Genomic DNA, 19,399 nt, shown 5'->3' on the forward strand with positions numbered 1-19,399 from the left:
ATATTAAGTGTGAACTAGTCCATTGATTAACACGAGTTCTCAGTTTTTCTGTGCAGAAAACGTGCACAAAACAGTCAAGTGTGTTCCCTGCCTCAATCGGATCTTTCTTTTGACCAAAATAGGACTGCAATCCCAACTGGGGAAAGCACTTTCTGTGCCCTTGGGCAATTGCTCCCTTTTTCTGACTGCTAGCACTCGCCACGGCTGCAACTACTTTTCAGGGGCCCTGGGGTACCACTATTCATTGTGGGTGATACGTAGGTGGCCCATCAGTCGGCACTGGAGACCTACGTACCTAATATAATTGGAGGGGCAGGGGTTGTGAAGGAATAAGGAGGCCACCCTATAGCTATGTGGGAAGGGGGGGGGGAGGGGCAGGTCCTTTGGCACCTAATGCTACATTACATTCCAGGGGGTAGGGACCATGTCATTTTTGCCCAGGGCCCCATCTTGGCTTAACAAGCACAAAGCATGGTATTTCTTCCACCTGCTGTAGGATAGTCAATGTAAAATGTTTTGTTTATGTCCAGCATAACATCAGTCTTCAGAATCAGAATCAGAATCAGATTTATTTCGCCAAATACAGCAAGAGCTGTATTCGGAATTATTTGTGGTACACATGGCATAGACATAGTATAGGAAAACAAGACACACAACAAAACGCACAAAAATTTAGACAGCAGTAATGGTATACGAGTCCTGGGTCAACACATGGCACATTGTTGCATCCGTGCAGGGGCAGTCCAATTAGATTATTAATGTTAATAATAATGATGATGGTGGTGATGATGGCCCCCCTTGCTAGGGCCTGCCAGTAGGCGGACCTGGCAGGGGGAGGATGGAGCTCAGCAGCTGGCCAGAACCAACTGAGGGCATGCCGGTAGGCGGGCCAGGCAGGGGGAGGTTGGAGTTCAGCAGCCGAACTGCTTGGGGGAAGAAGGTGTTCTTCCGTCTGGTGGTTTTGCATGGTATAGTACTGTAGCGTCGGTCCAGTGGAAGCAGCTTAAAGTAGCGACTGCCTGGGTGGGAGGGGTCGCGGGATATCACAGTGGCCCTCTTCAACATCCTAGCGGAATGGAGAAGGTCAAGAGGTGGAAGAGGAGACCCGATGATTCTCTCTGCATCAGCTATGACTCTCTGCAGTTTGTGTTTGTCCCTGGCCGTTGCGCCCGCGGTCCAGACGATGACTGAGGAGCAGAGGATGGATTCTATAGTGGCAGTATAGAAGCTGGTCAGTAGTTCCCTGGGCATGCCGAATCTCTTCAGTTGACGCAGGAAGAACAACCTCTGCTGAGATTTCTTCTGAATTTTGGAGGTGTTCTGCCCCCACTTCAGGTTGTTGGTGAGAGTCGTGCCGAGGAACCGCACGGATGTCACCCTCGAGACTTCGGTACCCCCAATGAGGACCGGTGGAAGGGGGGGGAGGGTTCCTCCTGAAGTCTACAACTAGTTCCACAGTCTTTGCAGCGTTGAGTACCAGGTTGTTGTCTCTACACCAGATACAGATTCTCTCGACTTCGCTGCGGTACTCCTGCTCCCCGTTGCTACCAATTAGGCCGATGATAGTGGTGTCATCTGCAAATTTCAGAAAAGAAAGTTTCAAAAAAATTGCCTAAACTCCATCAGGTGTATTTGATAAATCAGTGCTGTGCGATTACATGGCATAATGAGCTATCATCTCCTGTGAGGTAAACATGACTGGGTGATAGATCTAGCCTCAGGAGTGGCGCTCTCACAGATAACACATGAGCAGACCATATGGCAACAGACCCACAGACATGACAGGATAAGCGGTCTAAAACCACATGTAAAGGGAAAGAGTTAATGTAGGCCTGAACTGATTCCTCGGCATTTCCTGAGACACATTTTCACCCCTTCCTCTGGAATCTCTAAGCCTGGAAATCTTCTGGGCTTAGTTAGGAGCAGAGGGCATAGGCCAGAGGGCTTCTTGCAACATCAGAAAGGAATTATCCAAACCTTCCACAAAAAGGAATCTGTCATCTCATATTATTAATAGCTCGTACATTTCAAAAACATAAATCATGTACACGTTGTTCCAAAAGACCTGCTTTTCAAAAAATATTAACACGTTCATATTGCAAAATATCACAGTTCATAAAGTATGTTCTAGGCCTCATGACAGCTTCAAATTAGCCTAATCTCATTATTCCAGGGCAGGGTGGAGGGAATGATGGATAGAGGATTCCAAGACTCCATTGTAGTATTCCTTGAATCAGGATGGTACCATTTGTTGGCTAACATAGCGGTAAATATAAAGCAAGCTTTCGGCTAATAAGCCTTCTTCAGACTTAAAGTGAACCAGAGATGAAGCACCCTCATGTATTTTACCATATATATCAGTGGGAACATTAGAGAAAACACCTACCCTGTTCTCTGTTTCATTCTTCACTGCTAAGCCTGCCTGTTAGCAGCCATGATAAAATCCCCGACTGGCATTAAGTCAGCTTTGCTCAGGAATCATTATAGCGGAGTCATTATAGCAGAGCCAGAAGGGGGCAGGCTTGGGCTTTAAAAGACATCAGAGAAGACAGATTCAGCTATAATGATTCCTGAGCAAAGCCAGGCTGAATGCTCAGTCGGGGATTTTATCAGGGCTGATAACAAGCAAGGGTAGGTGTTTTCTCTAATGTTCCCACTGATATATATGGTAAAATACATGAGGGTGCTTCATCTCTGGTTCACTTTAAGTTGTAATTAAGGCATCTAATGACATTTATTTATGTTTGCAAAAGAATGTTTCTCCTCCGAATGTCCGGCATATAAGACGATCCCTCGACTTTTCCATTTAAAATGTAGAGTTTGGGATATAATCCCCATATAAGACTACCCCTCTTCCAATGCAAAACAAATTGAAAAAAAATCATATTTTGGTGCTATGTATGAACAAATACTGGTGCTGCACTGTATGTGGTACCCAGTATATAACAGTATATAGGCCAGGGGTGCCCACACTTTTTCGGCTCGCGAGCTACTTTTAAATTTGCCGAGGCAAGGAGATCTACCAACGACCCAAATGCTAAGAACGCCCCCCCGGCGTAGGTTAGCCAGGTGTATGTGCCTGCAGCATAGGTTACGTGCCCTCAGTACAGGTTAGCCTGGTATTTGGGCCCTCAGTATAGGTTAGCCTGATATATGGGCCCTCAGTATAGGTTAGCCAGGTATATGGGCCCTCAGTGTAGGTTAGCCAGGTATATGGGCCCTCAGTGTAGGTTAGCCAGGTATATGGGCCCTCAGTGTAGGTTAGCCAGGTATATGGGCCCTCAGTGTAGGTTAGCCAGGTATATGGGCCCCCACTGTAGGTTAGCCAGGCATATGGGCCCCCAGTGTAGGTTAGCCAGGCATATGGGCCCCCAGTGTAGGTTAGCCAGGCATATGGGCCCCCAGTGTAGGTTAGCCTGGCATATGGGCCCCCAGTGTAGGTTAGCCTGGCATATGGGCCCCCAGTGTAGGTTAGCCTGGCATATGGGCCCCCAGTGTAGGTTAGCCTGGCATATGGGCCCCCAGTGTAGGTTAGCCTGGCATATGGGTCCCCAGTGTAGGGTAGCCTGGCATATGGGCCCCCAGTGTAGGTTAGCCAGGTATAGGGGCCCCCAGTGTAGGTTAGCCAGGTATAGGGGCCCCCAGTGTAGGTTAGCCAGGTATAGGGGCCCCCAGTGTAAGCTTAGCCAGGTATAGGGGTCCCCAGTGTAGGTTAGCCAGGTATAGGGGTCCCCAGTGTAGGTTAGCCAGGTATAGGGGTCCCCAGTGTAGGTTAACCAGGTATAGGGGTCCCCAGTGTAGGTTAGCCAGGTATAGGGGTCCCCAGTGTAGCTTAGCCAGGTATAGGTACCTGCAGCGTAGGTTAGCCAGGGTCCTCTGGACTCTTGGAACCTCCGGCAGGCAGGCCCCTCACCAATAAGAATGTCGGGGAGAAGACGGCAAGACGCGGCGAGGAGAGAGGCGGCGCCGCCGCTACGTCATGGCTGGGGGCGGCGCCGGGCATGTTACAAGCACGCACGTTGCAGGCTGCCCGGCGCCACCCCCAGCCATGACGTAGCGGCCGCGCCGCCTCTCTCCTCCCTCTCTGCTCGCCGCGTCTTCTGACTCTTCTCCCCTGCATTCTTATTGGCCGGCAGCTAAACATGCTGCTGGCCGCAAAATTTAAAGAGACGCGGCCAAGAGGCCGCGATCTACCAAGAAGGCGGTCACGATCGACGTATTGGGCAGCCCTGATATAGGCCATTGACTGGTTAACTCTCCCTCTCCATAAGCAGATTGGTCAGCGATCCCTGTCTCCCTGTTTATCACAGCGGTATACAAGAATAGATCGTGCTGTGCCCATAAGGCTCCTTTCACACCAGACAACGCGTGCAGGAGCCGTTCTCCTGCACGCGTTGATAGCCTGCGGCGTGTCGTCCGGTATCTGCGGTGCGACGCAATCAGCGGCGGTAGTAATTAATTAACCCGACGGGAAAACACCGGCTCCCGGCGGTTCTATGCGTCTGGGTGCGTCGGAACTGCATTGTACCGAAACGCAGCGTCGGGTGTGAAAGGTAAAATGAAAGTCTATGGACTTTAATTTTACCTTGGTTAACGCAACGGTACTAAGGGCTCTGGTGTGAAAGAGCCCTAAAACACGGCCCTTTCACCCTTCTGGCTTGCCCTTGTATCCTATTTACCTCATTTTCTGCCGCTCAGATCTCGCACATGTGCGCCTGCGCCGCTTCCCTACAGTATTCAGCAGCGAGATCTGAGAGGCGGTAACAGGATAGGGCGGGCCAGACAGGTGGATGAGGCGTGTTTTATGGGCATAGCACAATCTCTTTCTTCCATACCCTGGGCGTCCCAGACCTTGCAGCATGAGCGGTGAGCTACCCCCCAGCACATGCGGTGACCACCAATTCTCCAGCACCCAGTAATTAAACATCAGTATGTCGCGTACGTGCCTCACGCATCACCCAACATCAATGACACCCGATGTATAAGACGACCCCTGACTTTTCAGAAGATTTTCAAGGGTTAAAAAGTAGTCTTATACATCAGAATATATAAGCTGTGTGTTTAAACATCTTGTTAATGTACAGGAACTAAGTCTGAAGAAGACTTATTACCCAAAAGCTTGCTTTTTTTATTTACCTCTAAGTTATCCAATAAATGGTATCATCCTGATTCAGAACTTCTTGCTTTGACTGATAGCCAACATGGTACAACACTTTACTGCTTCTACAAAATAGCTACATCTGGAAATGTGCAACCAACTGCATTTAGCCTATAAAATAAGCAGTGGGGACGGACTAATGATGATTGTGACAGAATATAAGTAATTACCTCTCCACTTGCCTTCAAACTACAGGGTGGGCCATTTATATGGATACACCTTAATAAAAATGGGAATGGTTGGTGATACTAACTTCCTGTTTGTGGCACATTAGTATATGTGAGGGGGGAAACTTTTCAAGATGGGTGGTGACCATGGCTGCCATTTTGAATCCAATTTTTGTTTTTTCAATTGGAAGAGGGTCATGTGACACATCAAACTTATTGGGAACTTCACAAGAAAAACAATGGTGTGCTTGGTTTTAATGTAACTTTATTCTTTCATGAGTTATTTAGAAGTTTCTCTTTGTTTACAGCCATTGACATGTTGCCGATATTAACACGTGAGGAGCAGATAGAAATTGTGTTGATGTCTGGTGAACGCAGTAACTGGGTCATTGCAGCAGATTTCAATGCAAGACACCCTACGAGACCACACATCTCCCATGCTACAGTTAGTAAACTGCTTGCCCAGTTTTGTGAAACTGGTTGAGTGTTGGATTTGCCAAAATGTGGACACATGAAATCTGTCACTAATGAAGAAACATCAGTGGCTGTCCTAGCTTCATTCAGCAAGAGCCCACAGCGTAGCACTCGCCATTTGTCACTGGAGAGTGGCATATTAGCTACTCACAAATGTTACCCTTACAAACTCCAGCTACTGCAGCTTCTCAGCAAAGATGACCCAGATCGGCGCACTGAATTTGCAGAATGTGCAAAACAAAAATTGGAATAGGACCCTCTGTTTACGCAGAAGATTTTGTTCAGTGATGAGTAAAACTTTTATGTGAATGATGAAGTTAACAAACAAAACCACTGCTATTGGTCTGACACTAACCCACATTGGATAAATCCCTCCAAGACTGTTGGAACAAAAAAAAAATGATGGTATGGTGTGGTATATGGGGTACAAAGATAGTGGGGCAATTCTTCATCAATGGAGACCTCAAGGCCACTGGATATGTGAAATTGCTACATGATGACGTGTTTCCCTCTTTATGCACTGAAGCCGGCACATTTCCTGAGTTTTTCCAGCAAAATGGTGCACCACCACATTATGGGTGTCAGGTCCGAGCATTCCTAGATGAACAGTTTCCTGGAAAGTGGATTGGTCTTCGTGGGCCAGTTGAATGGCCCCCAAGGTTTCCCAATCTGACCCCCCTTAGACTTTTATCTTTGGGGGTCATCTGAAGGCAATTGTCTATGCTATGAAGATACGACATGTGCATCCAAAAGTTGGATTCAAAATGTCCGGCTTCAAAATAGCCGCCATGGTCACCACCCATCTTGAAAAGTTTTCCCCCCTCACATATACTAATGTGCCACAAACAGGAAGTTAATATCACCAACCATTCCCATTTTATTAACCTCCTTGGCGGTAACCCCGTGTGTGACACTGGGTAAGCCGCCGAAGGGTGCGCTCAGGCCCTGCTGGGCCGATTTACATAATTTTTTTTTCATAACAATCGCTGCTGCTACCCGCCGCACCGCCCTCCCAGACCCCTTTCGCTGCCTGGCCAATCAGTGCCAGGCAGCGCTGAGGGGTGGATCGGAATACCCGCTGACGTCACGACGTCGATGGCGTCGGTGACATTATCGCGATCGTCCCCATGGCGACGGGGAAGCCCATACAGGGAATGCCGTTCAGAACGGGATTCCCTGCAGGGTGAAAGCGCCAGCGGCGATCGGAGGGGTGGGAGGGGAGGGATAGCGAAGGGAGGGGGGGGGAGGCATGTAGCTAGCGCTAGGCTAGCTACATGCTTTAAAAAAAAAAAAATGTAAAAAAAAGTGCTGCACTGCCCCCTGGCGGATTTATTGTACCGCCAGGGAGGTTAAGGTGTATCCATATAAATGGCCCACCCTGTATATATTTTCTTACAGCTTAGACCACTAATCTTCTTGAATTAGAAATTAAACTTAGCAGGGTTTTTAACAACACTCAAAAAAGGAGGGGGCGGTGTAAAGTAGGATAGTAAGCCATGGTGTTTTAACCACTTCGCGTCCCTGGTGTTTTCGTCCTAAAAATCCTGAGCAGTTTTCTATATTTCACACTCCTCCCATTCATAAGCCAATAACTTTATCAATACTTATCACACATAATTGATCTATACCTTGTTTTTTTTGGCCACCAATTAGGCTTTCTTTGGGTGGTACTTTTTGCTAAGAATTATTTATTTTGTATGCATTGTAAAGGGAATAAAGAGAAAAAAAAATGAAAAAAGTTGTTATTTTTTAGTTTTCAGACCTTACAGTTTGAAAATAAAAAGTGTTGCCGTAGATAAAACCCATGCATTGTATTTGCCCATGTGTCCTGTTTATTTCAACATTCAAATTATGTTCCTAGCACAATGTATGGTGACAATATATTATTTGTAAATAAAGGTGTATTTTTTCAATTTTTTCGCATTGTACTTTATCAGTAATTGCAAGCCGTATTTGACAAAATAACAGTAATTTACCCTCATGGCATACATATTCAAAAAGCTAAACGCATTTATTAGCTCCCACCCCGTAGTTAGCCAGATGTGCCCCTTTATTCCCCCTCCACCATACCCCCCCCCCCCACCCATATACAACCAGGTGTGCTACTTTATTACCTCTACCCCCCCACAGATAGCCAAGTGTGCCCCTTTATCGCCCCCTCCCGGAATAAACAGACAGATGTGCCCTTTATTAGCCCCTCCCCATATAAAAAGTCAGATGTGCCCCTTTATTAGGCAGCTTCACTCCTTTGTCCTCCCACCCACATTGATAGCCAGGTGTGCCCCTCCCTCCTTCCCCTCCAACAGATAGCCAGATGTACCCCTCTATTCCCACACTTCTCCATGGATAGCCAGGTGTGCCCTTTTTCGCCCCCAGTATAGCCAGATGTGCCCCTTATTAGCTCCTCCCCCCAGTATCAACACATTGATATGTCCTTTTGCCCCTGCCATGGACAGCCTGGTGTGCATATCTATTCCCCCCCCTCCACATAGATAGCCAGGTGTGCCTCTATGCCCCCTCCCCCCATAAATGATAGGTGTACCTTTTAAATCCCCTAGCTTTAAGGGCTGTAGTGATACACACACCACACACCCTCTCCAAACAACCCCCCCATGCAGCAATCGGGTAGCAGGCGACCCCCCCCCCCCAATCCCCTGTACTGAGGCTTCTTCCCCATGCAGCAATCGGGTAGCAGGCAAACCCCCCCCCAAGCAATCCCCTGTATTGAGGCTTCTTCCCCATGCAGCCATCGGGCAGCAGGCACCCTCCCCCCCGCCCGATCCCCTGTACTGAGGCTTCTTCCGCATGCTTCTTCCCCATGCAGGCAGTAATAGCAGCATGTAAACAACATACCTCACCTCGTTCCAGTGCGATCAGCCTCCCCTCCGTGCATCACCGCTGCCTGCGTCTTTATGCCGAACGGATCGCGTCCCGGCTTGATGACATCAAGCCGGGACGCGATCCGTTCGGCATAAAGACGCAGGCAGCGGTGATGCACGGAGGGGAGGCTGATCGCACTGGAACGAGGTGAGGTATGTTGTTTACATGCTGCTATTACTGCCTGCATGGGGAAGAAGCATGCGGAAGAAGCCTCAGTACAAAGGATCGGGCGAGGGGGGGGTGCCTGCTACCCGATGGCTGCATGGGGAAGAAGCATGCGGAAGAAGCCTCAGTACAGGGGATCGCGAGGGGGGGTGGGAGGATCAGACCCCAGAAAGGGGATCCTTAATTAGTCTAGATGGATTATGGAGGTTAATGAGCCCAGGTGCGTGCTAGCACGCACGCTGTGCTCATTGAAGTGCAGTGACTTATATTCACGTCGTGTGGCTTTCAGGAGCCACTTAAGATGACGTGAATATACTGTATGCAGGATGGGAACTGGTTAAAATGAATTCTATGAAATAGATAAAAAGAGAATAAATTGTTTCGCATCTGCAGTTCAGTTTGCCTCATTAATTTTCCCCTTTACCTGTCTATGGCGTTTTCTCCTCCATACATACCCTCACTTATTTCCAGGTACCATCCAAAGTGCAGCCTGCGCTCCACACGCAGTCTTCTTCTGTCTTCCTCTTGAATCACCTCCTGACGGTATACAGGACTTGTCATTTAATATGTACAATCATCATGTGCTAACCACTGAAACATTGAAAGGTGCACTATTGTAAAACAATGAGGGTTTACAATGATAAAAACAATACATTATGTATGTAATATAAGGCTAATAAAATATAAATGTTGTATTAAACTGTACATGTCTGGCTCCATCCACTTAATGTATTGTTTACTCGTTGGCTCCATACAAGGGCGTAACTATAAATCAAGAGGCCGCCCAGAAAAAAAACTTTGATGGGGCCCCCCCAATGTTTACACCATTTCCCTTGCCTGCCGCTGGTGCCCCTCACAGCCTGGAGGCCATAATACAAGTGTGGACATCACAATCGTCAAACTCATAACAAGTAGGGTTTGAGGATTGTGATGTCCACACTGTAGATCTGAAGGATGGACCCCTTTACTGGAGGTAGTGCAGTAATAACTGGGTTCCCCTTACAGCTCTAGGCCCCCCTGCGGTCACAGGGGCTTCTCCCCTGTAGTTACTCCCCTGGCTCCACAGTTTCCAATGGAGCTGGGGAGCAACTCACTCACTGGCAAGAGGCAAAAAATGCTGCAGGTGTTTTGAGTCAAATACACCCTAGGCTTTGCTAGGAACATATCCAACCAACCCTCCACAACCACCTTGTGGGCACCTCAAGCCGCAGACAAACAATATCTACCTAGCAAAGCTGCTTTTACAGCAACATAGCACCTGTGAGTTCTTCCTGCACTCCAGCAGGACACCTCCATGCACACGTTCTTCCAACGTTGCACTGCGCATGTCTAACTCTTCAACCCCTTATCAATCACTGCTACTCACAGAATCTGATTCAGAAACCAACCACCTCTAGATATACAGCTTACTGATTGTCCTAAAGAGGAACTGTAACCAAGGACAGAACTTAATCCTAATCAGTAGCCGATATCGCCTTTCCCACGAGAAATCTTTACCTTTTCTCGAATGGATCATCAGGGGCCTCTGTATGGCTGATATTGTGGTGAAACTCCTCCCACAGTGTGATGTCAGCAACTAGGTACCGACAGCACTCTGTGGGAGCCTTGTTGCATTATGGGAAATAACAGCTGTTTCCAACTGTCAAAAAAGCAGCATCTCCCTCCACAGACATCACCTGCCAGCAGTAAAGATGTCGCCATGTGATAAATGTCTGAATGTAAAGCAGGAAGAGGAAAGATTTTATAATGGGCAAACACTGACTAAATCATTTATAAATAATTGTTATAAATAGTAAGCACTTTTTTATGACAGTATTTTCACTGCAGATAACTTTTCCTCCCTATCCCTTTAGATTGTAAGCTTACAAGGGCAAGATTCTCTCCCTTCCATTTCTAATTGTTGTAAGTTTTGTATTTGTTACTACATTTATGTTGTCTAGCAACTCTGCATTATCTACCTGTATTACGTATAGCCTGTATTATCTATCCCTGCTTGTTTCTTATTTTGTACAGTGTCAAGGAATATGATGGCACTATTCAAATCTGGAAGTATTATAATAATTTACACACGTCATGCTATATGTTGCAGAAATAAGTCATACATAGCCTTCTTAAGAGTTTTGTATTTTTTTTTACTTCTCAAATGTTGCAGTGTGTGGTCACATGACTGTGGAAAGCAGCAATGCAACATTTGTTAAAAATTCTTCTGAGTTTTTCCATTGCTTTGTCCTTGTACAGCACGTCTGTATTGCTTTAGTGTGTCAATGGGATGCAATTGACCTTGACCTTACACTATTACGTGAGCAAGACTTATTCCCCAACTGTTGCATACTCTAAATATTTCTAACTGGGCATTCATTTGTAGAGTTTTATTATGAGTGCTGTTTCTCTGTAAAATAACTTTTAAGCATTTTACAATTGAAAAAGTACCTAGTAGTGAAAATACTATCAAAATAATTTTGGGGTGTTTTTCTTGCTTGCTTGTGGTTCAAAAGGCATTTTATGACAAGGTGTAAAAAAATCACCTTGGAGAAAACTCAGGAGAAAAAGTAAATTGCACATGGCCCCTTAAAGAGTAACTGTTAGGCATGAAAAACAAAATCAATTCTCTATTTCTGTTGATCATACAAAAGGAATGCTAAAAAGGCAATGCATAACTTTAAAATCAATCTTACTTTTTTTATTGCAGAGATGAATCGTTATGACCCCAGCTCCTTAGTACGCAGCCAGTAATCAGCCGCAAAACAGAAGTTGCAGTGCAGGCTGGGGCGGGGGGAGTTTCTGCACAGACACAGCTAGTTCAGCCTGATTGGCTGCAGCCTGTGTCACACTCACTCCTTTTCCTCATTGGTTGCCTCCCATGACTGTCCATGTCTGCCCCCTCCCCACACTCCAGCCCGACAGGCATCTCCTCCGATTTATGAGGGCAGAGGCTGCCACCACCGCATCCATGGGGACCCCCGTCCCTGCTACCATTTCCTTAGGGATTCCCTGCATTTACAATCAACGCTGTAGCATCCCCGGCTCGGCAGGACGCTATTGGTTCCCCGCAGCAACATGTGTCTGGGCTGTCTGGAACTAGTAGTGCACACAGATGGAGAGCTACGCGTGCGCCGCAAGACAAGCTCTTTATACCAATAGGAGGAAGATCAGCTGATCTGGGCGGTCAGCTGATTCCTGCTCAGTCAGCGATTGGTTGATGGGAGCTGGGCGGCGCTGTGGGGCGCTTTACTATATATATCTCCTGCTGTTCAGTTGCTGGTTGTCTGGCATTGCGAATGCCTTTGTGTTAGCACTCAGACCTTAGTCAGATCCTTCAGTGTGGTGGAACCAGGAGGACTTGGGAATCCACACTTAGCCAGTTACTGTATATCATCTGTGTTATTCTCTAGCATAGTTCCAGGGTGTTGAGATCACGGACCTCACACCTCAGACTAGATCTTGTTCTGATACCTGTTATGACCTGTAGCTTTCCTGACTATTCTTCTGTTCTCTGATTTGGTACCTTGCATATCTGATACACTGTTGCCGACCCGGTCTGACCTTCTGGCTGTCACCAGAAGGCAGGGTGTTCAGCCTTCCCACAGGGGTCCCCTGCTCTACAGAGGGGACACTGCTCCTTGTCAGTCTAGGACTCCCTCCCAGGTGTCCTTGACTGCAGTAGAGTCTTCTCTACTTATCGGACCACCTGCTACCCCGGTGGTCCAAAGGTTACTGTTGCACCAAAACACTTACTCACTCTGGTGTCTAGAGGTTAGTCATATTTGATTATTGGCGATTCTGCAGATCCCCATTAATCAGGTATATCTGTATTCTTGGGGATACTGCAGATCGCCAAGAATCAGATTCTCTCTCTGGTTGCTGACACCTATCGTTACACCCTGCCAGCAAACAGAATTCTCTCCATTTACCTTTTTTTATTTTATAAAGTTCACTGAAATCAGCATTCGGACCCTGCAATACACGTTATGTAAGTAGAGCTAGTATTAACAGTGGTGTGAAAAACTATTTGCCCCCTTCCTGATTTCTTATTCTTTTGCATGTTTGTCACACTTAAATGTTTCTGCTCATCAAAAACCGTTAACTATTAGTCAAAGATAACACAATTGAACACAAAATGCAGTTTTAAATGATGGTTTTTATTATTTAGTGAGAAAAAAACCTCCAAATCTACATGGCCCTGTGTGAAAAAGTGATTGCCCCCCTTGTTAAAAAAATAACTTAACTGTGGTTTATCACAACTGGGTTTAATTTCTGTAGTCACCCCAGGCCTGATTACTGCCACACCTGTTTCAATCAAGAAATCACTTAAATAGGAGCTATCGGACACAGAGAAGTAGACCAAAAGCACCTCAAAAGCTAGACATCATGCCAAGAGCCAAAGAAATTCAGGAACAAATGAGAACAAAAAGTACTGTAATTGAGATCTATCAGTCTGGTAAAGGTTATAAAGCCATTTCTAAAGCTTTGGGACTCCAGCGAACCACAGTGAGAGCCATTATCCACAAATGGAAAAAACATGGAACAGTGATGAACCTTCCCAGGAGTGGCCGGCAGACCAAAATGACCCCAAGAGCGCAGAGAAAACTCATCCGAGAGGCCACAAAAGACCCCAGGACAACATCTAAAGAACTGCAGGCCTCACTTGCCTCAATTAAGGTCGGTGTTCACTACTCCACCATAAGAAAGAGACTGGGCAAAAACGGCCTGCATGGCAGATATCCAAGGCACAAACCACTTTTAAAGAGTAACTGTTAGCCCCCAAATTGAATTTTAAAACACTATTGCAATGTTTTATTTATTATATAAGTGAGCCAAAACGCCAATGCACAAGTTAAAAATCAATCTAATTTTGTTACTATCTAACCTTTTCCCCCAGCTCCGGACGCAAGCCGCATATCAGATACTATAGCATGCAGAGCATACCTATGTCTGGCCGACCCCCCTCTCCCCCCCAGGACCAGGTGCCAATATATTCTCCCCACCGCAGCTGACCGCTCTGACACGGAGAGAGCGGCAGCACTTCCAGAGCAGCACCGCAGAGCAGCCAGCGCCGTGCATCTCTCACATGTGATTCTCTCACATGTGACTCGGCAGCGGCTGCTCTGCGGTGCTGCTCTGGAAGTACTGCCGCTCTCTCCGTGTCAGAGCGGTCAGCTGCGGTGGGGAGAATATATTGGCACCTGGTCCTGGGGGGGAGAGGGGGGTCGGCCAGACATAGGCATGCTCTGCATGCTATAGTATCTGATATGCGGCTTGCGTCCGGAGCTGGGGGAAAAGGTTAAATAGTAACAAAATTAGATTGATTTTTAACTTGTGCATTGGCGTTTTGGCTCACTTATATAATAAATAAAACATTGCAATAGTGTTTTAAAATTCAATTTGGGGGCTAACAGTTACTCTTTAAGCAAAAAGAACATTAAGGCTCGTCTCAATTTTGCTTAAAAACATCTCAATGATTGCCAAGACTTTTGGGAAAATACCTTGTGGACCGACAAGACAAAAGTTGAACTTTTTGGAAGGTGCGTGTCCTGTTACATCTGGCGTAGAAGTAACACAGCATTTCAGCAAAAGAACATCATACCAACAGTAAATTATGGTGGTGGTAGTGTGATGGTCTGGGGTTGTTTTGCTGCTTCAGGACCTGGAAGGCTTGCTGTGATAGATGGAACCATGAATTCTACTGTCTACCAAAAAATCCTGAAGGAGAATGTCCGGCCATCTGTTTGTCAACTCAAGCTGAAGCGATCGTGGGTGCTGCAGCAGGACAATGACCCAAAACACACCAGCAAATCCACCTGTGAATGGCTGAAGAAAAACAAAATGAAGACTTTGGAGTGGCCTAGTCAAAGTCCTGACCTGAATCCTATTGAGATGTTGTGGCATGACCTTAAAAAGGCGGTTCATGCTAGAAAACCCCCAAATAAAGCTGAATTACAACAATTCTGCAAAGATGAGTGGGCCAAAATTCCTCCAGAGCGCTGTAAAAGACTCGTTGCAAATTATCGCAAACGCTTGATTGCAGTTATTGCTGCTAAGGGTGGCCCAACCAGTTATTAGGTTCAGGGGGCAATTTCTTTTTCACACAGGGCCATGTAGTTTTTGAGGTTTTTTTCTCACTAAATAATAAAAACCATCATTTAAAACTGCATTTTGTGTTCAATTATGTTATCTTTGACTAATAGTTAACGGTTTTTGATGAGCAGAAACATTTAAGTGTGACAAACATGCAAAAGAATAAGAAATCAGGAAGGGGGCAAATAGTTTTTCACACCACTGTATCTACTTATATATGTAGTTTTTTTATTTGGCATAGTATGGCTGACTAATTCTCTTTAAAGAGAATCTGTATTGTTAAAATCACACAAAAGTAAACATACCAGTGCGTTAGGGGACATCTCCTATTGCCCTCTGTCACAATTTCGCCGCTCCCCGCCGCATTAAAAGTGGTTAAAAACAGTTTTAAAAAGTTTGTTTATAAACAAACAAAATGGCCACCAAAACAGGAAGTAGATTGATGTACAGTATGTCCACACATAGAAAATACATCCATACACAAGCAGGCTGTATACAGCCTTCCTTTTGAATCTCAAGAGATCATTTGTGTGTTTCTTTCCCCCTGCAGTTCTCATGCACTGAAGTTTCAGGCTGCTCTTTTCTTCCTGCAAACAGCTTTGCCCTTGTCTGTAATTCCTCACTATGTGAAAGCCCAGCCAGCTCAGAGGACGATTTATCCAGCTTGTAAAAGATAAGAGAGAAGCTGCTCTAATCTAAATAACACACAGGCAGTGTGCATAGAGGGGCCTGGAAGGGGGAGTTCATAGCAGAACCACAACACTGAAGAACTTGGCAGCCTTCCAGACACAGGCTGACAAGTCTGACAAGAGAGAGATAAGTTGATTTATTACAGAGACTGTGATAGTACAAAGTGCTGCAGTAAGCCAGAACACATTAGAATAGCTTTTGGAACTTGTAGGATGATAAAAAACAGGATGCAATTTTTGTTACGGAGTCTCTTTAAAGAGAGTCTGAAGCGAGAATAGATCTCGCTTCAGAACTCATATATAGCAGGGGCACGTGTGCCCCTGCTAAAACGCCGCTATCCCGCGGCTTAACGGGGGTCCCTGTCCCCCCAAATCCCCTCCGTAATGCGGGGGAGCGCTTCCGCATAGAGGCAGGGCTAACCGCCGCAGCACTGCCCCACGCGCGTCTGTCAGCGCGTATCTCCGCCTCTCCCCCGCCCCTCTCAGTCTTCCGCGATGCGCGTCTTATAGACGCGCTGGGAGGCAGGGCTGCAGCCGTTAGCCCTTGCCTCCAGGAAGCAAAATCAGCGACCAAGTCTGCGACCAAGGTTTGCGGGGGTGGGTTGGGGGGTCAGGGACCCTCGTTCAGCCGCGGGATAGCGGCGTTTTAGCAGGGGCACACATGCCCCTGCTATATATGAGAGCTGAAGCGAGATTTAGTCTCGCTTCAGTGTCTCTTTAAGTGATAAAGCTGTAAGAGAAAGCACAAAACTTGGCCTTACAAATGAATCACTATTTAAAGGAATCATCAGCCAAATTATAAAAAAAGCTGTAATACAAAACATCAGCAGCTCCTCGACCCCGGCTGAAGGGTATTACGGTTGCAGAAAAAAAGAAAAAGGAGTAGCGCTCAGTAGTGTATTAAAACTTTTAATGGTAAAACACGCAAGGAGTAAAGTCACAGTAGTGACATCACACGCCAAAACGCATTGTGACATCACTGCACATGATTACCGAACTGAGGCACCTTTTGTCCACCTACCATCCAGGACACCCAACACTGCTGGCCACAGAGGAGGAACAGGTTGCCACCTGAGGTCATTGATTTGGGTCTTTACCCTTGACAAACTTTCTCAACACTACTGACTAGTCTAGTAAGTGTGACTTTTACTCCTTTTATATCCTACAGAGCACTCCTCCTTTTTCTTTTTTCTTACACATCCAGAAGCACTGGAGTTGTATAGTGAGCCTTTAGCTTATACATTTCACAGAGCCACATCAATTCAACATGCATACAGACTTTTTCATACTTTCTGTTCTTCATCAGGCGTGCATGAAAAAAAGGCACCAGGAAAAAAGGGGCCGGCTGGATAACGAAATGGCGCCAGAGGAGAACGAAATCTGAATAACGCTCAACATTGTTAACGAAATTGGTTAGCGATAAAAATATCATTTTAAAGAGAATAACAAAAATATATTAACATTAAAAATTGTTATGTAATTCAACAATACAGCTTAACCCAACCCTCCCCAGGTTGTGCGTAAACCTAACCACCCCCCTGGAGGTGCCTAACCCTAACCACCCCCCGGTGGTGCGAAACCCTAACTACCCCACCGGTGGTGCTTCTAAAATGACAACATATTTCAAAAACTTTAACGTTCTAATGGGGTTATGATATTTATCGGGCACACTTTTTTCTGCTTTGGGCACCGTATTAACGATAAATGCATTAGAGTTTATGGCCGTACCCTTTTTGACTACTAGCCGCCAGCTCCCTCTTTTCCTGCTTCCCCTCATCAGCGCATGGCATGGATTGATATGGCTCTGTGGGATAGGGCTTGGCCCAGTACTGCTAATACCCTGATAGCTTTTTGGACTTTTTTAGTCCCTTATACGTTCCTGCCAGCGGTTTAGACATTAATGGCTGTGTGTTCAGTTATTTTGATGGGACAGCAAAATTTACACTGTTATACAAGCTGTACACTTACTACATCATATTCAAGTGTCTAATCGTCAGTGTTGTCCCATAAAAAAAAAAAGATAGAATAAAATATTTACAAAAATGTAAGAGGCGTACTCAATTTTGTGAGTTAGCCTATATAATTACTATTCCTGTACCTCAAAAATTGTTCCAAATCCCTTAGTTTATGGGCTATGCATACCTAAACCACAGCCTTCTAAATAATGGTCTACAGGTGAAAATGTAGTTGTCCACATTACGGTGCCAACTATCTATGGCCGTCCGCCCAGCCTTTCCTGACAGACCCTTCCTAGTTTTTCTCAGGTCACACAGTCATAATACACCCACTTGCTGACTCAAGACAAAGAGCCGTGCTTTCCATTCAGCGGTTTCCTTCCTTCAGCCGAATTAAAGGCTAAATTTCTTTAGTCGCTTCTAACTATAATTTTATGAGCTCTGGGTGTTAATCTCCAAAACTGTAAGCACTGTAATGAATGAGAACCATTTCCTATTTTCTGTCAAGGCAATAAGTTCAGCATAAATGGCGATTGCCAGTGCCAAGATAAGAAGCTTTGCATAATTCTCAGCAGTTCACGACATTAATCCATATAGCAGCAGCGATTTACTGGGATCTCTGCTCTTTCCAAATCATCAGATGTTGCTATATGTACATTGCTTCCCACCAGATGTCAGCTAAACGCTAGCAAATTGTCCACTAGCTTTTACCAAGTCATTAAGTTCCCATGCTCTGAAGTCTCTGAGATCCGAGACCCTGATGCACTCACAAATTGTCCTCATCTTGCAAAAAAAACCCCTCTGACGACAATCGACAGGCTGCGAACGTGGATCAGCTGTCTACAACAGAATTCCAGCGGTAGCTAGAACAACATTCCAGAGATGGCACCAGAAGATTTTAACAAATACAAACTGTTTACACAGTATCACCAAATCTTTCCATGCCTTCCTGGGGACTTCTTGAACTGGTTTTACTTACAAGGGCAAGCCTGGTGAACTACAATGAAATAGCATCCCTAGTTTAGGTAATTATTAGGGGCTTATAAAGGTGCTAGTAACTGAAAAGCCCTAGTTTACCTTTAGCTTTTATTATACTTCATAGAAAAATTATTATGAAAAGAAACGTGTTCTTAAAGAGGAACCATAACCAAAGATTGAACTTCATTCCAATCAGTAGCTGATACCCCTTTTCCGGCGATAATTCTTTACTTTTTCTCGAATAGAGCATCAGGGGATCTGTGTGGCGGATATTGTGGTAAAACACCTCCCACAGTGTGATGTCATAACCATGGTCATGACAGTTTGCGGTCTGTGAACCTCGTTGCATTGTGGGAAACATCAGCTTTTTCCAACTGCCAAGCAAGCTAGGTCTCCCTCTGTGCATAGAACTCTCAGTAACGAACATTATGTACAGATCACCTGGCAGAACTAAAGATGTCACCACCAATGATACATTTCAGAATGTAAATCAGGGAGAGGAAAGATTTTACAATGAGCAAACACTGACTAAGGTGTCAATTTACCAATTGAAAATGCTGAAAACCGCTAATTTTACCGATCACTTAGAAAAGTGTCAATTCACCAAGGCTGTTACCACACGAAAAGATGAGGTAAATTGCCAACTTGTGCGGTATATATCCCACAACAAATGTCAGTAAATGTCAATTCATCAAGGTTACAGCATGCGGTAAAACACAGTTCTATTGCCGACAGTTCCCTTCTGTCAGTATCAGTGTGAGACTCACAGAACTCAAAGAAGCAGAGAGGATTACCTATGACTGACAGGAGGAGAAGCCAATAGAAACATCCCGTCTCCAGAAAGTTGGGCTGATGCAT

The 19,399-nt window shown here is 45.7% G+C and overlaps 1 long non-coding RNA gene across 3 annotated transcripts in view; it reads right to left on the reverse strand.

Annotated features, from left to right (window-relative positions):
* Positions 1-530: 530 nt before the first annotated feature.
* Positions 531-19,399, reverse strand: part of LOC137540734 (uncharacterized) — a 113,002-nt gene continuing 94,133 nt past the window's right edge. For all 3 annotated transcript variants that reach the window (XR_011025040.1, XR_011025041.1, XR_011025042.1), the window contains exons 3-4: positions 9,300-9,381; positions 531-1,575 (exon numbers count right to left, since the gene is read on the reverse strand). This is a non-coding gene — a long non-coding RNA (uncharacterized lncRNA). The remainder of the gene's footprint in view (positions 1,576-9,299; positions 9,382-19,399) is intronic.

This window comes from Hyperolius riggenbachi, chromosome 12 (assembly GCF_040937935.1).
Source record: "Hyperolius riggenbachi isolate aHypRig1 chromosome 12, aHypRig1.pri, whole genome shotgun sequence".
Classification (NCBI taxonomy): Eukaryota; Metazoa; Chordata; class Amphibia; order Anura; family Hyperoliidae; genus Hyperolius; species Hyperolius riggenbachi.